Source organism: Tamandua tetradactyla, chromosome 10 (genome assembly GCF_023851605.1).
Source record: "Tamandua tetradactyla isolate mTamTet1 chromosome 10, mTamTet1.pri, whole genome shotgun sequence".
Lineage (NCBI taxonomy): Eukaryota > Metazoa > Chordata > Mammalia > Pilosa > Myrmecophagidae > Tamandua > Tamandua tetradactyla.
The window spans coordinates 66,533,792-66,555,333 of NC_135336.1; the positions used below are offsets into that span (position 1 = coordinate 66,533,792).

Genomic DNA, 21,542 nt, shown 5'->3' on the forward strand with positions numbered 1-21,542 from the left:
TCCATCTTTACATAATGTTGTGGCTACTGTGGACACAGAATCTATATTTTTTTCATTAAAACATACAGATTTACAGGGCATCAATAGGTGGAAATATCAATGATAATATATGCATTGAATTTAAAGAGCAGCTATTAATATTTATATTTTCTGAAATACTATTAAGTGTTGGAATTCTGAAACTTAGCAGCATAGAAGAGTCTCGATTGGGTCACTCTTGAAATGAGATCATTTAAATTAGTTCAGACAGATTTCTAAGACACCTGCCTTTTTTTAACCTTGCAAAAGTAAGACTGAATTGCCCATCAAATTGCTCTTGTCTTATATGAAATTACTAATATCCAATCTAAGTAGAATGATTTATGTAAGTAAGGCAGCTTAAAAGAGAATAAAATATGAACAGTGAGACACATTGGAAGTTTAAAATGGTGCACACGTTTTACAAAAGATATAAAAGTCAAAGCAGTATTCCTAGAAAGGACACTAAAGTTGCCACAGTAATGTGCTGAAATCCATAAAATATACTTCACAATAATGTCATAATAAAATATAATATGACTTGTCAGTCAGAATAGAATTTTTGGCATTAAAACACTCATAAATTCAAAAGGTTTTTAAAAGTGAGATTCCATATGAACTATTATTTCTGTTTCATTATTTTCTGTACCTTTGAAGAAGGGATGCATAACGAATCTATTAAAATAAGATTTAAAATGCAAAAAATAACATGCCAAAAGTGTATAACAAATATAGCTAAAGAAATATAGACCAGGCCTCTTTTGCATCACGTTGTCAGAGAGCTGACACATGAGCAAGAATCAGTTTTGTTCCTTTTTTCACATTTCATCTCAAATTATATTGTTGTATATTCGTTTGGGTTAAATCAAGACTTGATATCCAATAATTATTGATCTAACCACATACCACATTAGAATTTTCATTGGTACTTTCTTCCTATGTGTTTTATTCAAAATGTACCTGTCAAGAGCAGAAAATGACTGTGTTTAAGGTCTATGAAGCTCGTAAAGTGAGAAAGCAGAAAGCAATACATCTAATATTGTAAGCAGTATTGAGCATCTACTGTCAAGTGATATTTTACAACTAATTTCAGTTCATAAAATGTTGACAATGAGACAAAATCAGAGGGAAAATAACAAGATTTTACTGCCAGAGATTTGCGTTCTGACATTAACGTCCTATGTAACTTTCTTGAGTTACCAAATATTTCTAAGCACCTATTTCTTCATCTTTAAGATGGTAATAAGAACAACAGCAGTAACAACATCTGTTTCACAGGCTGGTTAAATCAAATAAATGGTACTGTGATGGTTGGGTTCAGGTACTAACCTGACCAGGAGATGGTGCCCAGTTGTCTGATCAGACAAGCACTGGTCTAACCTTTACGGCAAGGACACTTCATGGTTGGTTGATAAACCAGAAGGCTAGTTTCTTAAATCATCAGTCAGTTGGTTGCATCTGTGACTAATTACATCTATGATAAACTAAGGGTTTGTTTTCCACAAGTGAGAGAATCCAATCCATTGGATTTGATCTAATCAGTTGAAGACTTTAAAGGGAGAAGAGAGAATTTTCATTTCTCCTTAAGCCAGTGAGCCTCTCCTGTGGCATTCAGCTAGATGCTTCATCAGAGTTGCCAGCTTCACAGCTTCATAGATTTTGGACCTTGCATCCCCACATTTGTGTGAGACACATAAATCTCCTGTTGGAAATATCGCCTGTTGGTTCTGTTTTCCTAGAGAACACGGACTAATACAGGCATAATTACATGTAAATTTTAGCAGATTATAAAGTTTATTAACTACGAGCCTTTAATTTAATAAAACATGGTTTGGGAATATTAACTAAATAACCCTCAATTACAGGTACTACAAATCCGTAAATAAGATCCATATGAATAATGTGCAAAGTGAAAAGAATCTTAATAAACTCTCATTTGTTTTAGTCCAGATTGAGTATACTGGCTGTGATTTTATTGAAGATCTTTATTCAAAATTATCCCTGGGGTCCAAAGCTTTGAAACTAGATTCAAACCAAAAAATGTATGACCTTGCAAATTTTTTGTCACTTAGGATTCTTTGAAGAATTTGATTGCTATCTTTAGGTTATTTCTCTTTTTTTTTTTTATTAAACCTATTGTGGGTTCACAGTAAAAGCATACAAAAAGTACACATTTCCATAAACACAACCCCACAATTTCCTTTTTATTAACATTTTGCTTTATTTTAGTGTCTTTGTTACAATTGATAGCAATATTATTATAATTATATTATTAGTTGTACTTCATAGTTTATATTAGTGTTTAATCTCTGTGTTGTACAGTTCTAATGGCTTTTATCAATTTTTAATCTGGTGACATATAAAAAACCTAAAATTTCCCCCTTTTAATTGCTGTCAAATATACAATTCAATGGTGTTAATTCTATTCACACTGTTGTGCTGCCATCACCACCATCCATTATGGAAACTTTTGCATCACCCTAAACTGAAACTGTATATCAATTAAGGATTCATTTCCTCTTCCATACTCCAATACTGACTGCTGGTAATCTGTATTCTAGATTCTGACCATGAATTTGTATATTCTAAATTTTCCTTATAAGTGAAATAGTACAATATCTGTCCTTTAATATCTGGCATATTTCATTCCACATGATGTCTTCAAGGCTTTTCCATGTTGTAGCATGCATCTGAACATCATTCATTTCTTGGCCAAATGATACTTCATTACATATATATATATATATATATATATATATATATATATATATATGTAATATATATATATATATATGTAATATATATATATATATATATATCACATTTGGTTTATCTAATCATTGGTTGATGGAAACTTGGATTATTATATCTTTTGGTAATTGTCAATAATGTGGCTATGAACATAAGTGTTCAGATACATATTTGAATCTTTGCTTCTAATTTTTTTGCTCCTAGAAGTGGAATTGTGAGAATATCATAATTCTATACTTAATTTTCTGAGGAAACACCAAATCCTTTTTTCATAACAGCTGTACCATTTTACTTTTCCACATCTAAATAATTCTGCCAAATTCTATAATTGTGGAATTATACCACCATTTTTCAATTCTTTTCTTCATTTTCCCTCTCTATATCACAAAGTCAATATTATAGAATATAAAGAATTTTTAATCTTCCATATAGTTGGGTGTGGCAAACAATTAGTTAAGTATATATTATTATGCTAAAAACAGGTATTCCTTAAAAAACATATTATGTAGTGAAATTTAGTTGGAGAAAATTACCATAAATTTAACATCTGGACTAGGGTGGGGCTTTATGCTGTTTGAAATTTTACTCAGGAAATTGGATAAAGAAATTCTAAAAGGCAAATTCATATATGACTTAAAGAGAGGAGTAGAGTTTTGATATTTTAGTCTATTTAAACTGGGATTCTAAAATATCTCTAGGTGCTTAAAGTAAGAGAATCAGTCAAACACTGGTAATAATTTGAGATTACATGTTTATAATAATTTATGATTAAAAAGCACAAATATGTTACTGCATTGAATATTACAATCATTACAGCATACATAACTGATCATGTTTAATATGCATAGATAATTAAAATTCAACTTGTAACACTGCAAAAAGTGTACAAAGCAATTTTGGCCATAATATCTGGTACACTTCTCTCAACAACTCAAAAAATGAGTTCAATTATGATTTAAAACATATACTGATAAAATAAAACACATCCGAGGTAATGTTATTACCTGTATTAGGTAGTGTCATGGTAAGGTTTATGTGTCAACTTGGCCAGATGGTGATAACCTTTGGACAAGTGCTGGCCTGTCTATCACTTAATTAATTAAAGTGAAATTAATCACTTTAATTTCATAGAATTAAATCATGATCACATTGGCTGCATCCACAGCTGATTGCATTTTTAGTTAGCCAAGGGGAGTGTCTTCTGCAATGAGTGATGCTTCATCTAATCACTGAGAAACTTTTAAAGAGGATTCAGAAGAGACAGTTTTTCTCTTCCTGCTTCAGCTGGTGAGCCCCTCCTGTGGAGTTCATCCAGACCCTCCATCAGAGTCATCAGCTTCACAGCTTGCCCTATGGATTTTGGACTCTATGTCCCTATGGTTTTGTGAGACACTTTCATACATTTTATATCTACGGATATTTCCTGCTGATTGTTTCTCTAAAGAATCCTAGCTAATACAGTCAGTTTTCTCCTGGGAAATAGAGCCAAAATATAAATATTATGAGATTTATTATAGGAATTGGCTCACATGAGAGTTGGATTTATCAAGTTTGAATTCATAAAATAGGCTGCAAGTTGGGAACTCCATGTAGATTTCAATGAAATCACAAGGAGAAGCATCCTGGCTAAAATAATGATAGAAATTCTTCTTTCTGACTGCTGAAATCAGTTGTTCCTTTGAGGTCTTTAACTTATTGAATGAGAGTTCTCTAACTATAGAAGGTAATCTCCTTTGTTTATTGTAGATGTAATTAACATAGATGCAATCAACCGACTAATGACATAAAACACACTCACAGTAACAAAGAGATCTATGATTGCTTGACCAAAGAAGTGACACTATAAACTAGCCATGTTTACACATGGCATAGAAACTGTGACTTATAATTTGTGGGAATGTGGGTTTTAATCAGAACAAGAGATGAATTAGAGATAACATACTTGTTTTCAGATATGTGAGTGGGTTAACTATGGAAGAACAATGCCTGAGTCTCTGGAATGTATAATCACTTTAAAAGAACTAAGGTCAAAAGGATAGAAATTATGAGGGGCTTGAGTTTCGGATCAATATAAAAATGTGCATTCTCCTGGGGTTGACCAACTATGAATAGCTTCATCACCTATCACTCATTTATATGTTTGTGTGACTAGTGCACAGGTATATAGAATAACAGTTTGTCCTAAATGGATGAAAGTATCTACTAAACGACCTCTTGGAAATTATAATACACTCCTGTAAAGTATCCCCTTGTACTTTCTTGTAGTCACTTGTCCTTATTTTATGGATTTTAAGAAGATAAGGAAAAGCTTAGGTAATATATCCATATACTTACAATAAACAACACAACCGCCTCCACATCAGCACTAATGAAATCTTTAAAGTAACCTGCCTTCACAATGACAAAATGCATTTCAAGGTTGATGCTATCCATATTGTCATACTATACTAATTTAATTCACCTAGTAACATATTGATTACATTCTTACCAGTGTAGTCATTTTCTACAATACAGAATGTAAAAGAAAAATTTGGTTACCTAGTATATGAATTTTCCTTTTTATTTATTATACCATAGCTTATTTCAAATTGAAAGAGGAACAGTAGCACTCTATTGAAATAATTTAGTTTTCCAACTAATGACCCAATAAATTAGTGCTAGTTCGATGGGTGTATACGTCATTTCTCAATACTCAATAGGAAGTTGCTAGTTTTATAGAAAGGCAATATTTTCTCTTGTTCAGAATACCTCAAAGAACCTGCAGTTAATATAGTATTTTTGTAACAGTTAAATTAAAGTGCTAGAGATTTGTTTTTCCATATTTTCAACTTTTTTTGATTAACTAATGCCTTAAAGGACAAGTTTAATAAGATAAGTGCACTACCTGCATGAGCCAGACTTCATTTATTAAATGAAGAGTGGCTTCCTGCCATTAGATTTTCATAAAAATGATGCTTACATTGACCTGATGTCATAATACAAATATGTTCTTCTTAGTAGGCCAGTCCTCAAGGTCTAACAACAAAAGAATGTTTGCATTGTTACACAGGGAAAAAATAAAATGCAGATAATAAATAGATGTGTTAACAATAGAAAATAAAATGGCATCATTTATTAAACTAAAGCTTAAAAGAACACACAATACTTCTGAAATAAATGTTTACTTAACTAGCTCCCATAATGTATATACAGTAGGCCACAAGATTTATAACTCAATACATAAAATGAACATGAAACACATTATCTCCAAATACAAAATATGCCATATGACCTCTGAACACAAATAGTTGTAAGCTAAGAAGGAAGGCATGTTATGTTCATTAACAGCTACAGAGACAGCAGTATCAGATGAAATGGCATGAAATCTAGGCACCTTAGGGGAGAAGAGAAAACACTAACAAGAGCACTTCAAATAGTAGATGATGGTACCAGAAAGCTATTGATATATGAGTGGACCTTAAGGGAACATGAAAATTTCAGTGGTCAAGATAAAAAAAATTCAAGGAGGAAGAAAAATATGAACACACGAAAGATAGGAAGGCATGATATTTGTTGCAGAATAACAAGGACTCTGGGAGAAAGGTAGCATGTATGTTGGGGAATGCTGTGAATGTGTCTGCAAAGTAGATTAGAGAGAGCATTTTTAGGCATTTGAGTATTAAATCCAGGGGCTGAGACTTTATTTGTAAGGATGTTTATTCCTTGTTTGTTTGGTGGTGGTGATGGTGTTTTTGCTTAAGTAGCGAAGAGAAATGATCAACAGGTTTTTGTTGTTGTTTATTTTATTTATTTTTATTTACTTTAGCGTCATCTGTTAACACTGTGCAGGATGAACTGACTGTGACTGGGAGTATGATTAAAAACTGAAGGTACGATGGATGTTGAGAAGGCTACTAAAGTGATTTAGGCAAAGGGTGGGGAGACGGTGGGTCAGGGGCAGAATTACCGCCTGCCATGCTGGAGATCTGGGTTCAATTCCCGGTGCCTGTCCATGTAAAAAATTAAAGTTAAAATTAGTTAACCAGTGATTGAGAAGTAATATGAAAACAGTGCACTTGCAACTTCTTTTTTTGTTAGATAAGCAATTTTGAGGACGTAGGAAATTGTGAGAAAGAAATAAGTAAATCAAAATTGAAGTGAAATTTGGAATGGAGTGAAGCAATGAGGTATCTATAAATGATTAATTGAGGGTCTTAAAAAAAACTTTTCCAGTAAGATTTCATTATATTTGGAATCACAGCTTTAGATTTAATCATATTAAAATACATAAATGACTATCATATTATGAATGTCTTGAAAAATCTCCTGTTTCCATAGAAGGTCTAGATAATTTAGAATGACTTAAGTTAAACATTATCAAAAGTGAAGTGTATAAAAACTGTATTTTTTTATCCAAAACAAAGCACGAAAATATTTAAAGTATTAAAAAGCTAACCTCTATAGGAATTGAAGTTTAAGTGTGTTAAAATATCTATCCAACTATCTATCTGCCAATTTTTCTAATTATCTTTGTATCCTTTGTATCATACATGTGCACAATACTGGATACCTATTAGTATTTGTTGTAAGCCCTGTGTCTAATTAAAGTTAAAAAGGGAGATTGAAAAGATACAGAAAAAAAAATAACTGAGGAGACATGACTTCCAAATTTAAGATTCTAAATATATTTTTCAAAATGACTATGTTTCAAGGTAATAATTATGAATATTTCAAAATGGTTATCGAGGTTATATAGTTTGGGGGGCTTCTTTTGACTCTAACTTACATAGAAAAATATAATTTACTTTAACAATCCTTATTCTTAAAATCCACAAAATAATGTTAGGTAAAAAGCCAATGTACAAAATCCTATGTATAACAGTTTTACAATTAAAATGTCTTCCTCTCTATCATTTTATATAACAGGCTATAAAAAATATGTAATAATTATCACCATTACCATCTCTGTGTAGTAGAATTAAATGTTAATTAGTTAAGTAATTAGTTTATAATTTCCTTAACCATGGATTTCTAAAAATTAATCATAATGTTCTATTTTAAAATTCACTTAACAATTGATTAGACTTTACAGTCAAACATAGGAAATAATCAATTTTTTATTGCATCAACTTTAAAAAGATATAAAAGAATAGAATGGATAATGGTAGGGATAGCACCTACATACCTAAAAACCCTGACAAATTAATTTTGGTTTGAATTATCCTAGAAACAATTATGTTAATAAATTTTTCAGTGAAATATAAAATTCTGTATTTATACTATTTGGTCCTAAAATTGTCTTATTTATAATGTCAGAAATGTAAATCAAACAAAATAAACATATTAGATAAATATTGAGATAACCCCAGAATCTTAGCAGTGTATGAAAATAAAGCCCCTGGAAATACAGAATCCACTTATCACCACTTTTTTTATATGTTGGCTTTAAATTCTCAGCAAATTTTCTCTACAATGAAATAAAGTACCTGGAAGTAAGAGAATGATATTCTTACAACTTTGTGACAATGTAAATTGTGCAGAAGACTGTTCTCTGTATTCTCTGATTTGAAAAACTTTAGGGAATTATTCTAGCTGGACTGATTAGGATAGAGTGTTTATGATGAATAAATCAATCACTTTGACTAGAAGACTGAAGATGATGGTGGCAAGGATCATATAAGAAGACTGTTGCTTCCTTTCGGAAAACGTAGCTAGATCACAGGAAGCACCCATTTTCCAAACCATGAGGTGTTATTTCAGAAAGAGTGAGTTGTGCTAAGTTGAGAAATGAATTAATGCTCATTAAAAAAGTGTGAAATGAATTTCCTTTATAAATTAACAACGGCTTTGAACTGCATTACTATTCCTTTTTAATGCTTGAAAAATGTAAGCGAATTCTTAAAACAACACACATGAATTTCGCAAAAAGATAGAATAAAGCAAATATACACAACTGATGTGAATTGAAATAAAATAGGGGCTTTGTGCACTGCCATGCTGCCTCAGTATCATACATCAGTCCTTAGGTCCCTCAGTGACCAACTCTAACACCTGCTAATACGAGATGAATAGCTTCTCCCTCTCCTCCCCATTCCTCCCCAGCTTCATCCCATTACAAATTCAAATGCAAACTCCCCAAACCATACTCCTGCTTGACCTACTACTACAGATCCACCCCTATAACACCGTAAAGACATAGTCCCCAGGATGAGTATAACCTTTGCTTCTTACCTGCTTCCTTGAGCATATGCCCCTGATGTATTTCCCCATGTGGCACGGCAAGACATAATGCCCCTCTCTTTTTTAGGACACGTGAGTATTAATGAATTTTTCTTTTATGCATCTTTAGTGTCACATGTCCTTGCTACATCTGACTAGCCAAAAAAAGATCCTCATAAAATGACAATTTCCAATGAACTGAAATTTAACTCCAGAATAGTTAAAGGACTGTTAATTCAGTTTAATAAAATGATTGAATTCTGTCACCCCAAAACAATCAATATCAGCATTCTGGGATACTACCTTACAAAATTTGCCTGCATGATTACTAGTTTCAAATAAATATCATATATATATATATATATACATATATATATGTATATATATATATATATGTCATTCTATTATTTGTTTACTGTACTGAATATAACAGGGAAATCACACAATATCAATAATAGATAAACTTATTTTTTATTTTTTGCATGGGCAGGCACCAGGAATCGAACCTGGGTCTCTGGCATAGCAGGTGAGAACTCTGCCTGCTGAGCCACCGTGGCCTGCCCAGATAACCTTATTTTAATACTTACAGAACATTCCAAATATGGCAGCAATACAATTGTTTATATAATTGTTCCAGCTCAGCACAGCCCCAAGACCAAAGAACATGCCAGGCAGAAAATTAGATAAGGATTTTAGTTAGGGACTTACGGACAGGAGAATAATTTTTCACATACATAATAATTAGGGACTTCATATATTGGTATATTAATTAAGGACTTACAGACAAGAGAATAATTTTCCCCAATCACAGTCGATTGGAGTTAGAAGTCTGCACTCCACCCAAAACCAAGAGAAAGAGAGATGAGTGGGGAACATAGTTCACAAAGTTTAACAGAGTCCTGTGAGATTTGGTTACAGTGGGGTTTCAGCAGACTCTTGTAAGATTTGTTTCAGCAGTCTTGCAAGAGTTGGTTACCAACTGTGTTTAGAGGAGGGGAGTTTTACTTTCTTTAACCTTTAATATCTGCCCCATCGTGTAGATGGCTGTGTGCAGTGATGTGCTCTTAAAATGGAGGAAGAGGTGGAGCCTGGGCCCTGGGTCCTTACAATAATGCATAAATATCAAATGTGTCTTATTTCCCAAATAAAATATTAAACCATATTCTAATGAAAATGTGTGTATATGTATCTTTGTTTATATCAGTAATAGTGTCATCATTGCATATTTCTAAGACTAAAATTGTGTATTCACTCAGTATTGTAGCTTCTTGAGACATTTGAAAACCATTTCCAAATTTCCCTACAGAAAACACTGACTCCATTTACATTCATACCTTCTGTGTGAGCAACCAAGCATTGTTAAACAACAGAAAAGTTAGGCCCACTATAATTTCAAAACTCTCAGCCTCAAATTAGCCTTCAATACTTCACAGCAATGTTATCACATGTTTGACTCATTCATTCTCTGCATCAGAACAAAGACAATTTCATATCTATTCCAAACTCTCACCTTCCTTCTTTTTCAGCAATAGATAAACTCATGTATTACCCATTGGAAAACAAACAAAATTCCTCAAATTCCTACTTGCCCTAATCTAAATCTACAAAGATTGGGAAATATTGCATACCGTTTTCATTTGGTTACAGCAAATGATATTCCTGCCTACTATCTACGGTAATCTCATCACGTTGCACTTTGGATCCTTGCTTACCCAGTGTTCTCTGGAATTTGAATTATTATCAGTCCTCTTTCTTGCTTATTTATTTAACTATTTCTTCTCAACCAGATTTTTTCCTTGTGTCTTAAACACCTTCAATCACTTCTTATTAACAGCTGACTTAAAATGCAGTTGACCAGTGCAACCCCTTCTAGGTGCTACCCCAACTTTCATCTTGCCTTCACATAGGACCATCTTATATTATGCACAGTGACATTTTTTCCAACTACTAGTGGTCAGTCACTCCAGGATGATTTCAGATCACTTCATTCAAAAGGCATGGCACTAAAAAGAGGTCATTATTGATGTCCTTACTAATAAATCCAGACGTCATGGCTCACATTTCATCTTATGCTCACATTTCCGTATCGTTGACTATGTCTTTCTCATTTGCAAGCTCTTTGTCCTTAGCTTCTATGATATCATATACTCCTACTGCTCCTCCTATTTATCTGTTCATCCCACAATCTTCTTGCTGAGTCTCTATTATCAGGATATTAAATGTTGGGATTATTAATGACTCTGAAGGCAGGGAACATTTCTTTCCTGGTCACTGATATTTCCCTAGTATTTAACATAATCCTCAATAAAAATATATTGAATAAATGCATAAATAGGAAATGAATATAAATGTTCAGTGTCCTTTCTCCTCATGACTCATATTTATACCTTCCTATCCATTTATATACCACAAAATTATCCATAAAATATCCATTTATATTTGTAAAATAATCTCAATTTCAACGCAATCAGAACTATTTTCATTAATATTCTCATTCTCTTTAGACCTGGTTATTTTTCAGTATCTGTGTCTCATGAAAGTAAGCCAAAATTTAGCAGTCTAATTTGATTCCTCTCCCTTTCTATACCTTGTAATTAAACCTAGCACCAAAATCCGATTTTCCTCCTATGTAGCTCCTTTCTAGTTTCACTAACAATATCTAGTCCAAACCACCACTATCTCTTTCCAGGACTTTTAAAATAGAATCCTATTAGTCTTCTTTCTTCTCTTTGAATCAGTGTCCATGCTTCAGTCAAGGTGATATTTAAAAAAAAAAATTAAATTTAATCATCCACTGCTTTAAAACATTTCAATAGCTTTCCACTGCACTTAGGGTAAAGATGACTCCCAATATGGAATCTAGTCCTTCTATAGTATGTATTTTTGAATTTTTCTACTTCATTTGGTAGATTTCTCTTTTCAACCCCTTGCTTCATCTTTCTGCCAACATTCTAGGAAAACCGGTATTCTTTAAATTTCTTGGCTGGGGTATGCATACTCCTGTCAGAGAGACCCTGGCACAATTTGATCTCTCTGCCTGGAAAAATCGTACCTCAATTCTCTGATTTTAATCACCATTGTAGCTCATGTCTAAGTGAGGGTATGACCCTTAATGAGTGGTCAACAAATTTTGTTGAATGGAAGAAAGAATTTATAAATCAAAGAAGAAATAAGAAAATTCTAGGATAGTAAACATGAGTGAGGTGAGTTGGTTTGAAGCTGTTTGGTAACCTAGAAAAAGCCTGCCCTTTTCCCTGATCCAAGCTTGTGGTGGTAGCCATATTTCCTTTAATCCAGGTTCAATATTGTGGGATGGAAACCTTGATTAGATTGTTTCCATGGAAACGTGACGTGCCCAATTGTGGGTATGACCTTTTGATTAGAAGAGATGTGATTCTGTCCATTTAAAATGTGTCCTGATTCTGACACTGGAAAGCCTTTTGGAAAGAAGTCAGAGCCAACAGGAGACCCAGACATTTGGAAAATGCAGAAGACACCCTCAGGGAAGCTGTTTGAAACCTAGGAAACAGCAGGTGCCAGCGACATTCCTTCCCAGTTTACAGAGGTATTATGGACCCATTGGCCATTCTTGAGTCCAGGTATCTTTCCCTAGACGCCTTTGTGTGAACATTCTTATGGCATTAGAACTGTCCACTTGTAATGTTACATTCCCTTTTTAAAAGCCGTTTCATTTCTGATATATTGCTTTCCAGCAGCATTAACAAACCAAAACACATGGCTTCAGCTATCATCAAACTTGGAATGAATTTATCTTATAAGGGTGGTGCTAGATACAACTAGAACAGAGAAACGATGCTAAAAAAATATTAAAAGAAAGGCAAAAAAAAAAAAAAAACAAGTTAAATTTAAAATTAGATTAAATTTAAGATTCCTAGGCCAGATTATACTTTTGTGTGCTGAAAAAAGAGCTTAAATGGTGAACGGGAAACTAGGACAATGGTAGGGGCTTTGCTGCTGATTAATTTCATATAACTCTCTTAGACCTTACACTGTTCTCCTCTGTATCATGGCACAACTTAGAAGGAACTTAGGCTATGAATAAAACTGTGAAAACTGTCAGGGCTGTTAAAAAAGTTCTTTGTTCCACTCCTATTTTTCAATATTGGATTTTCAAAAACAAGAAATAGTCACTTCTTTGAGTAACTTCTGTATGATCACTAATGACTGTGGCAAGAGTCCCACCATCCAATTTTCCCAATGTTATTAGTTTTTTGTGCTTGAATGCAGGGTAGAGCTTTGTCCAGAAACAAAAAGATTTCTTGACTGATCTATATGCCTCACTAAATCACTGGACCTAAATCTACTTCAGACTCCTTGTTCTAGTTTGCTAGCTGTCGGAATGCAATATACCAGAAACAGAATGGCTTTTAAAAGGGGGAATTTAATGAGTTGCTAGTTTACAGTTCTAAGGCCAAGAAAACATCCCAATTAAAACAAGTCTCTAGAAATGTCCAACATAAGGCATCCAGGGAAAGATACCTTGGTTTAAGAAGGCCAATGAAGTTCAGGGTTTCTCTCTCAAGTGAGAAGGCACATGGTGAACACAGTCAGGGCTTCTCTCTCATCTGGAAAGGCACATGGTGTGCATGGTCAGTGTTCCTCTCTCATTGAGAAGGGCACATGGCAAACATGGCTTCATCTGCTAGCTTCTCCTGGCTTCTTGTTTCATGAAGCTCCCTGGGAGGCATTTTCCTTCTTCATCTCCAAAGGTTGCTGGTTGGTAGACTCTGCTTCTCGTGACTATGTCATTCTGCTTTGCTCTCTCTGAATCTCTCATTCTCCAAAATGTTTCCTCTTTTATAGGACTTCAAAAACTAATCAAGACTCACCCAAATGGGTGGAGACATGTTGTCACCTAATCCAGTTTAACAACCACATCTCCAGGGAGATGATCTAATTACAGATTCAAACATACAGTATTGAATAGGGATTCTTTTGCCTTTACAAAATGGGATTTAGATTAAAACATGGCTTTTTTAGGGGACATACATCCTTTCAAACCAGCACACTCCTCTTTTCTTTTAGCTTCTTAGTTTCTGACCTTTCCTTCAATTCCTGAGAAAATCTGGGTGGGAAATGAATATTCTACCAATACCTCCATCGTTTGTCATTTCACAACCCTTTTCAGTTTCTGATTAAAATGAAAGTCCTTGATAGTAATAGCATCAAATACTATAATATATTTCATGTCAATATTTACAGCAATGAATTTCATCAAATAAAGGTAAAAGTGATGACAGTTGGGGAGTTGGGTGAATAAGACAATGTCAGAACCTCATCTTGAGCTTCCGAAATTCCCCTTTACAATGAGATAATGATACTATCCACCTTCCACTTTCCACTGATTATTGTATCAAGTAATCTCTGTGATCTTATCCTCTACCTTCCACTGAAAACTATCATCTAGTTTTCTCCAATTTCTCTCTTGCATCACTAATTTTTTTGCATTTTACTAGGTATTGCTTAAATGTATACAAGCATGCCTTGATTTCTCCATTAATGAAAAAATGGTCTTGTTTCTCTTGTCCTCCAATACTTACTTCTCAAAACAATAGCTAAAATTAAACCTTTGAAACTTAAGTTCTATCGTTTCTTCCACTCAAAACGAATTAGTGGTTTGGCATCTCATTTAGAATAAAGAAAGGGCACCTACCTTGCTCAGGCATTACTTCAGTCTCACCTCTTACTGTATTCCTCCTCCAGGAGCACTACCCTCCCTGCAATGTTGCTGCTTGAACAGGCCAAAACATTCTTTCTTATAGTCATGGTATATTAAATTCCCACTGCTTAGAAATCCCTTTCCCCAGACAACTGTGTGGCTTGCTTCTTCATCTGTTTTTAATTTAAATCTAATATCACTGTTTCAGAAAGGTCTTCCTTGATCTAGAGAAGTAACTAGCCTTAGAGATAAGACCTATTGCTCCTTATTTGGTTCATTTTTCTCCTCTTAATTTGCTATTACTTGAAACTTTATTATTGATTTTTGTTAATTTTGCTGACTTTTATTCTTCCAATTAAAATGTAAACTCTAAGTGTCAAGAACTTCTCTTTCTCTCTCTCTCTTTTTTTTTTTAAACTGTGATAAATCTAGGACCCAGAACATTGCCTGGTACATAGTATAGTCTCAATAAATATCCTTTGAATTAGTTTAAAATCAAGAAGATATGCAAAATTGCTACTAAAAAATTTATTGACTTCTTAAGTGATATTATTTTGTATCAATTAATGGGGCAAGAAATTACTATTCCTATTATCCATCTCTAAAGTGTAGGGGTTTGACTAGATGCTGTTTAAACCTGTCTCTTTATTTAGTATTCTATAAATTTCGGACATTTCTATTAATTTTTAGTATATTCAGTAATTTCCAGTAGATATAACTTTTTGACGGCTTTCTCTTCCCATTGATGCTTTGAACTTACTTCATTGCCAAAATACAGAAGAATTTCATTTTTTAGGATTATACCTCTGATTTGATATTAAAATAATGGTAAGAACATAAAAGCCCGTGTACAAAAATTCACTTTAAAGCAATTTTGCTAAAATATATCTAAGTGATCACGCAAAGAATTCTCGAGTTTCATTAACATCATACTGTTTTTTGCAATATTTCAGAAATACTTTAAAGTAAATTTACCAAAACAAAGATAACATATAGTCTTCATGTAATTTTGTGTAACCTTTAAATTGCTGATCTTGTTACTTTTGACTCATAAGAATGAGCTTCAAAATGCAAATAATGCTCAATACTTAAGCATATAAATATACAATAGATGCAAAATAAATATATCTTTATAAGCAATGTCTCTGACATGTGTGTTTAAGAAAGGAAAATTGTGAATAGGAGCATAAATCTATTGGATTCTTGTTAGTGTGAACTAATTAATGCCCTACTGAAAAACAGATTGTAGCAAAATTATATTTATTCCATAAAAATAATATGCTGAATGCTTCAGACTCAGTAAGTAGCCATATAACTTTATCATGTTGACATGCTTATTTTGTTTAAATACTAAATAATTTAACACATGTGAACAATACAAAGAATGTCAAATAGCTATGCTCTTCCTCACCTCATTCTAATTTATCAATTCTGGTATTACCCAAGGAAAGCTTAATTAAGAGTAATAAAGTGTTACATATTGCCCATCATTTCTGCAATAGTCTTCTCATAAAAGCTCGGATGCTCTAAATAAAAATATGGAAAGAATAAGCAAGTCTATATCTTCAATCTGGCCTTAATTTTCTTTACAACTTCCCAAATAATTCAATACATTGTGATTTCCCTGCTTGAATAAATCTGAAGAAAATATATCCAATTTGTTGTATGGATAATTGTAATTAATTCTTTTGAAGAATAATACACATTCCAAATTTTGCAAATTATCTCCAGTCATTTTTAAGGATATTCATTCTTTTCATTAGCAAGGCAAAAACATTTTAATTAAATTCTATTTTTCCTTTGTTCTTGATGCTTATGGTCAGCCATTAAATGGGTTAAGTTTTCTCCATCATGCTTTATCTTTCTTTTTTCAGGTCCTGTAACTCTACCCATAAACAAATATAATACTCTCTAAACTGTTTTCCTTACTTCAGTCTCTACACTTTCTTATCTTGTTATTTTTTTTCCAGATAAACTCTCTTGTAATACTCCTTCATTCACTTAGTATATTAAAATTAGTAAAGTCATTTCAAATTATGACAAGTGTCAATTTTTTGTAATTCTTTTTGGTCCCTCTAATAAGAAGAATGTATTTAGCTAATAATAATAATAATAGTAACAAGAGGAAGGAGATTAACATCTGGTTTCTGTTTGGTTTATGACACATCTTTCATCATATCCTCCCCACAAAACTATATTTCATGTCTATATTTCAACCTTTGCAGGTACCATTGAAAATAATATGTTTAAGAAGGACTTCTCACAATATAATGGACTATAAGTTAAATGAGTTAATGTGTGGTGCATCTGAGTGCACTAAATGGGATTACAATTAAGAACATGTTTTCTGAGATACATAATCAATCACACACTTTTATAAATTCATACAAAAGAAACAAAGTTGGCCTAAAATATTCAGGAAGAAGGATGTCCTTCAAAACACTTATTAAAAAGGAAAAGTTTTGTAAAGAAATTCAAGTTCAGCAGTAAGTCATTGGACAAATAAATTATGATCTAACCATATAATGGAATTATTTTCTTAAAAATGACATTAGATATTGTGGACAACTTGTTTCAAAACATCTATCTATCTCTCCATCTCTCTCTTTATCTATTTGTCTGTCTGCATCTGTCTGTCCAGTTTTCCATATATCCATCCATTTTCTATTAAAAATATAAACCAAATGTAAACAGTGAATTTTCCTTGTACCTTTTATATTTTCTAAAAGTTCAATCACATTGACAGGGTGACCCGACCCGCGGGACAGACGAACCTGGACCTGAGGGAGGGAGTGAGAATGGGGGACAAAAGACACAGAGAATGGAGACAAGACAGGATTCTGATCAAGTCTTGTTTATTGAGGGCGAATTCAGGGTATTTATGCAGTAAGGAAGGGAAGGAGACTCGTACTGGACGTCAGCAGAGGTTGAGCATTATCCTGCAGTTAAGCAACCAATCAGCAGAGACTAAGCTGGGAAAGGCAGATCAGCCAAGGCTGGTCAGCTGATTTCGGGGAAGGGCAGAGCAGAAGTGAGGAAATAGAAACTTAACTTGAGTTAGTACCTAAGATGGCATCAGGCCACAAGATGTCTGGCACACTGCTGGTGCCATAAGCAGTTTCCCACAACAGGGAAATTACAATATAAACATTTTTTAAATAACAAGCTATAAACACTTTACTAACTGTACTTTTCAAGGGTTCTTCAAAAAATATCCTTTATATTTAAAGTAGACAACAAGCTCAGTCACACTGGGAATGTTCTATTTTGCTCCTCTGAAATCATAATAAATATCATGCATTTGAACTACAGAAATACTGTTTATATAAGCACATATCAGCAAATTTGAGGATTTGTGTTGATGGAAAGCAGGATTTCCCAATGGTGTTAATATTTCTAAAGGGAGAGAGTTACATTTCATTGCATTTGTTACTAAAACACTGCTCTCCATTAACACAAAATGGACACAGGTAAAATTTCACAATGCTCAATCTTTATTATAATTAATTAATCGACAGTAATGAAAATTCAGAAATGATGTGGAAGGGCTACCTTAGCCGTTCAGTACTGAATCAACCCATGAAAAGAATGCTGTGTACCTTTCAATAGAGATGGGGGGCTTACAGCACATTCTTCCCTAAAATGGGCCTAATCTAATTTTCTTTTGTTACCTTGTATTTTTTTTTTTTTTTTGGTACCTTGTATTTTGAGTCAATATTGAAGTGAGCTAATGCTTTCATGGATGGGGGAGAAATTTAAATATAAAATGAAGGTGATATATAATAGTATGCTACAAATTGTTGGTAGTCATGCAAGAGATATGTTTGAAGCTTTATTATCACAACTCTATTCTTTACACACCTGCCACAGCACCACTTTTTAATTATTTTTCTATAATATTTATAAGTTCATATTTTGCAGGTCTTTGGTTAAAATGCAAATTTGTTACCTGGAAGAAGTACATATTTTAATTTATTAGCATTTCAACTCGAATTGGTCTATCAGATAAATCAATATACCTTAAATTCTTTCACGTAGAGTAACATGAAAAAATTTTAAAAGGAATGACAAAGTTGACTTAAAAATAAATATAAAGATGATTCTTTCCTTGAAATTTTTCAATAAAGCATTTATAAGTGCTCTGTTTTTTTTTCCTCTTTCCTATCAGTAGCTGTGTTAAGATATGAAAAGAAAATGAACAGCTGTCACATATATCATATTTGGGAATATCATAAATTGTCCTGGATGTTTTTCTAAAATTGAACTCACTAATTTACAAAGCAGCCCGCTGAAAAGTATTGTAGCTTTCATTATACATAGAAGTTATAAGCAAAAGTATTGAATGTAAATTAGCAAAGGAAAAAAAAAAAGAATAAGTTAAACCAGTTATCTCTAACTTGAAAACATTTTTCTGTTTTACATTTAATGTTTCTATACTAATATTTCTATATTAAACATTCTGAAAAAAATTATAATTTTAAAAAGAAATTAACTTTTTTCTCATCTCTTCTGATTTTTGATAATATAAATTTACAGGTGAAAAAGAAATAGGAATATACACCTTTGTGGTGCAGTGCATGCATTTTTCTTTCTTTGCAATTTAAAAACTGTTATTTGAGGCATCCTCAATTTTAAGGAAAAATATCTAACTTCATGATGAGTATCTAAAATATATTCACTGAATGGACTCAAGATGATAAGCCCTTAAAAAGATCATAATATGATTATTTTGCAAAAATAAAGTGAGGTAAATATGACTATCTATAACAAGTTTAACCAGCAATGAGTGCATGCTGATACAGACTGTCTTCACATAACTAACATAAAATAAAAAATAAGTGAATATAAAGGACTTACTATGATGATAGATACAAACAAATATATATATATATATATACACACACACAAATATATATATAAATATATATATATATATATACACACACACACACATACTTATTTTGTAGAATATGCTTCAATTTTGCACAGGTAAAATAAATATTGGTTTGGTTTTTGTCTCAGTTTTTTTTTCTTAATAGAAAGTTCTTATACATTTTATCCTTTGTTTTAAGGTATCAGTTTATCAAACTGAAAAATTTTATACACCTAATATCTCAGGTAATTTAGCTCGTATATTTAATACATTTTGATATACATTTCGGCAGTAAGGGAACTCTCAAGCTTGATACTTGTAAATATACACAGGTAAATATATATATATATCTTGTTCACTGCAAACATACAAGTAACAAAAAACTAGAAAGTTACTATCATGAGATATACAATATTCATAGCAAAATAATACTAGGAATATTTCAAGGGATCTTTTTATTATATAAGTATTGCGATATATATAGTCTTACAGGCAGGTTCCAGATACGCTTCTGGAGGCGTGGCAGCGGGAAGGCGCTCACAGCTTCCCCTGGCCGCCACTATGACAGTGTGGCTCACGCCGACTTGCAGGTGGCGCTGGAGGAGCGACGTGGAGCACTGAGGTCCTCAACGCTATAGTCGAGCTTTCTGTGGTGTTTACAGTTGAAGAAACGATGCCTCATATCCAACATAGTAAGAACTTATTTCTTAAAGACAAAGAAAAAAAGCAATTGGCTGGTGACAGTTCTTCGTGATAGACACATAAATTCAAATGATCTTACAAAGCAGTTGGGTGTTAAGAATGAAAATCTGAGGTTTGCTGATGAAAAAGCCATGCTAGAAAATCTAAAAGTTGACCAGGGCTGTGCTGCACCCCTGGCACTCTTCTGTGATGAAGGAGACATGAAATTTGTTCTGGATTCTGATTTTTCTGGAAGTTCTACATGAAAAGGTGTACTTTCATACAATGACCAATGCTGCAGTGGTGAAAATGAGCCCTGAAGACTTTCCCACATTTATGAAGAAGACAGGACATGACCCCTGATGCTACAATTTGGCAAAAACAACCAGCTGGGCTAATGTTTAGGATAGGTTTATTACTGAAAGTTGTTTTTCTTACTTGCAATTTACAAAAAGCATCAAAAGTGATCAGATAATTTAATATCCTTGTTTTGACCAGCTAGATCTTTTTAGAAGTACTATTTTTTTTTTTTGCCAAATGATTAAAAAATATATATTTTTTTTATTAGAGAAGTTGTGGGTTTACAGAATAATCATGCATAAAATAAAGGATTCCCATATACCACCCCACCACCAAGACCCTGCATTGGTGTGGAACACTTGTTATAATTGATATAGCACATTTTATAATTGCACTATTAAAGTTGGTTTAACTTAGGGCTCAATGATTGGTAGTACAGTCTATAATTTTTTTTTCATTTATTGTTACCATACATACAATCTAACATTTGTCCTTTTACTCATATTCATATGCATATTTCCATACAATTTGCTTTCACACTGTGCTACCATCATGAACTATTTCACCTTAAAGGAACTGTTTTAAAATGATGTATTAAAACAGTTTAGTTCTACCATCCATTACAATTTCTCTCTATAAGAATTCCTTCAACAATTAAGTATACATCTAAGATTAACCACTTTATCTTTTAGGGTGTTTGTTGTATTTGAAAAAAACAAGTTGCAAAACAGTTTATAAAATTACGCATAAAGTAGTGGTATATGTATAGGGAAAAATCAAAGGGAATATAGGATTATAATAGCAACAGTGGTTATTTTTGGCGAATGGAGAATAAGGAAAGTTTTTACTTTCTGTATCTGTATAAAGTAAAAAATAAAATTTAAAGAAATATTTTTATGATTCATATGAGATCTGAAATAAGAAGTCTCCAGCAAGCTAATTAAGACAAATGTGGACAAAGCCAAAGGAGCGCCACTGTTGGATGTTTTTAAAGCCATATAGATTTTTTTTCCTGTGAAAAATAGCAGATTAAATTCCTAT

The 21,542-nt window shown here is 32.8% G+C and overlaps 1 pseudogene; it reads left to right on the forward strand.

The window, feature by feature from the left end:
- The first annotated feature begins 18,107 nt into the window (after positions 1-18,107).
- Positions 18,108-20,564, forward strand: LOC143647687 (prolyl-tRNA synthetase associated domain-containing protein 1 pseudogene; annotated as a pseudogene).
- Positions 20,565-21,542: the final 978 nt, after the last annotated feature.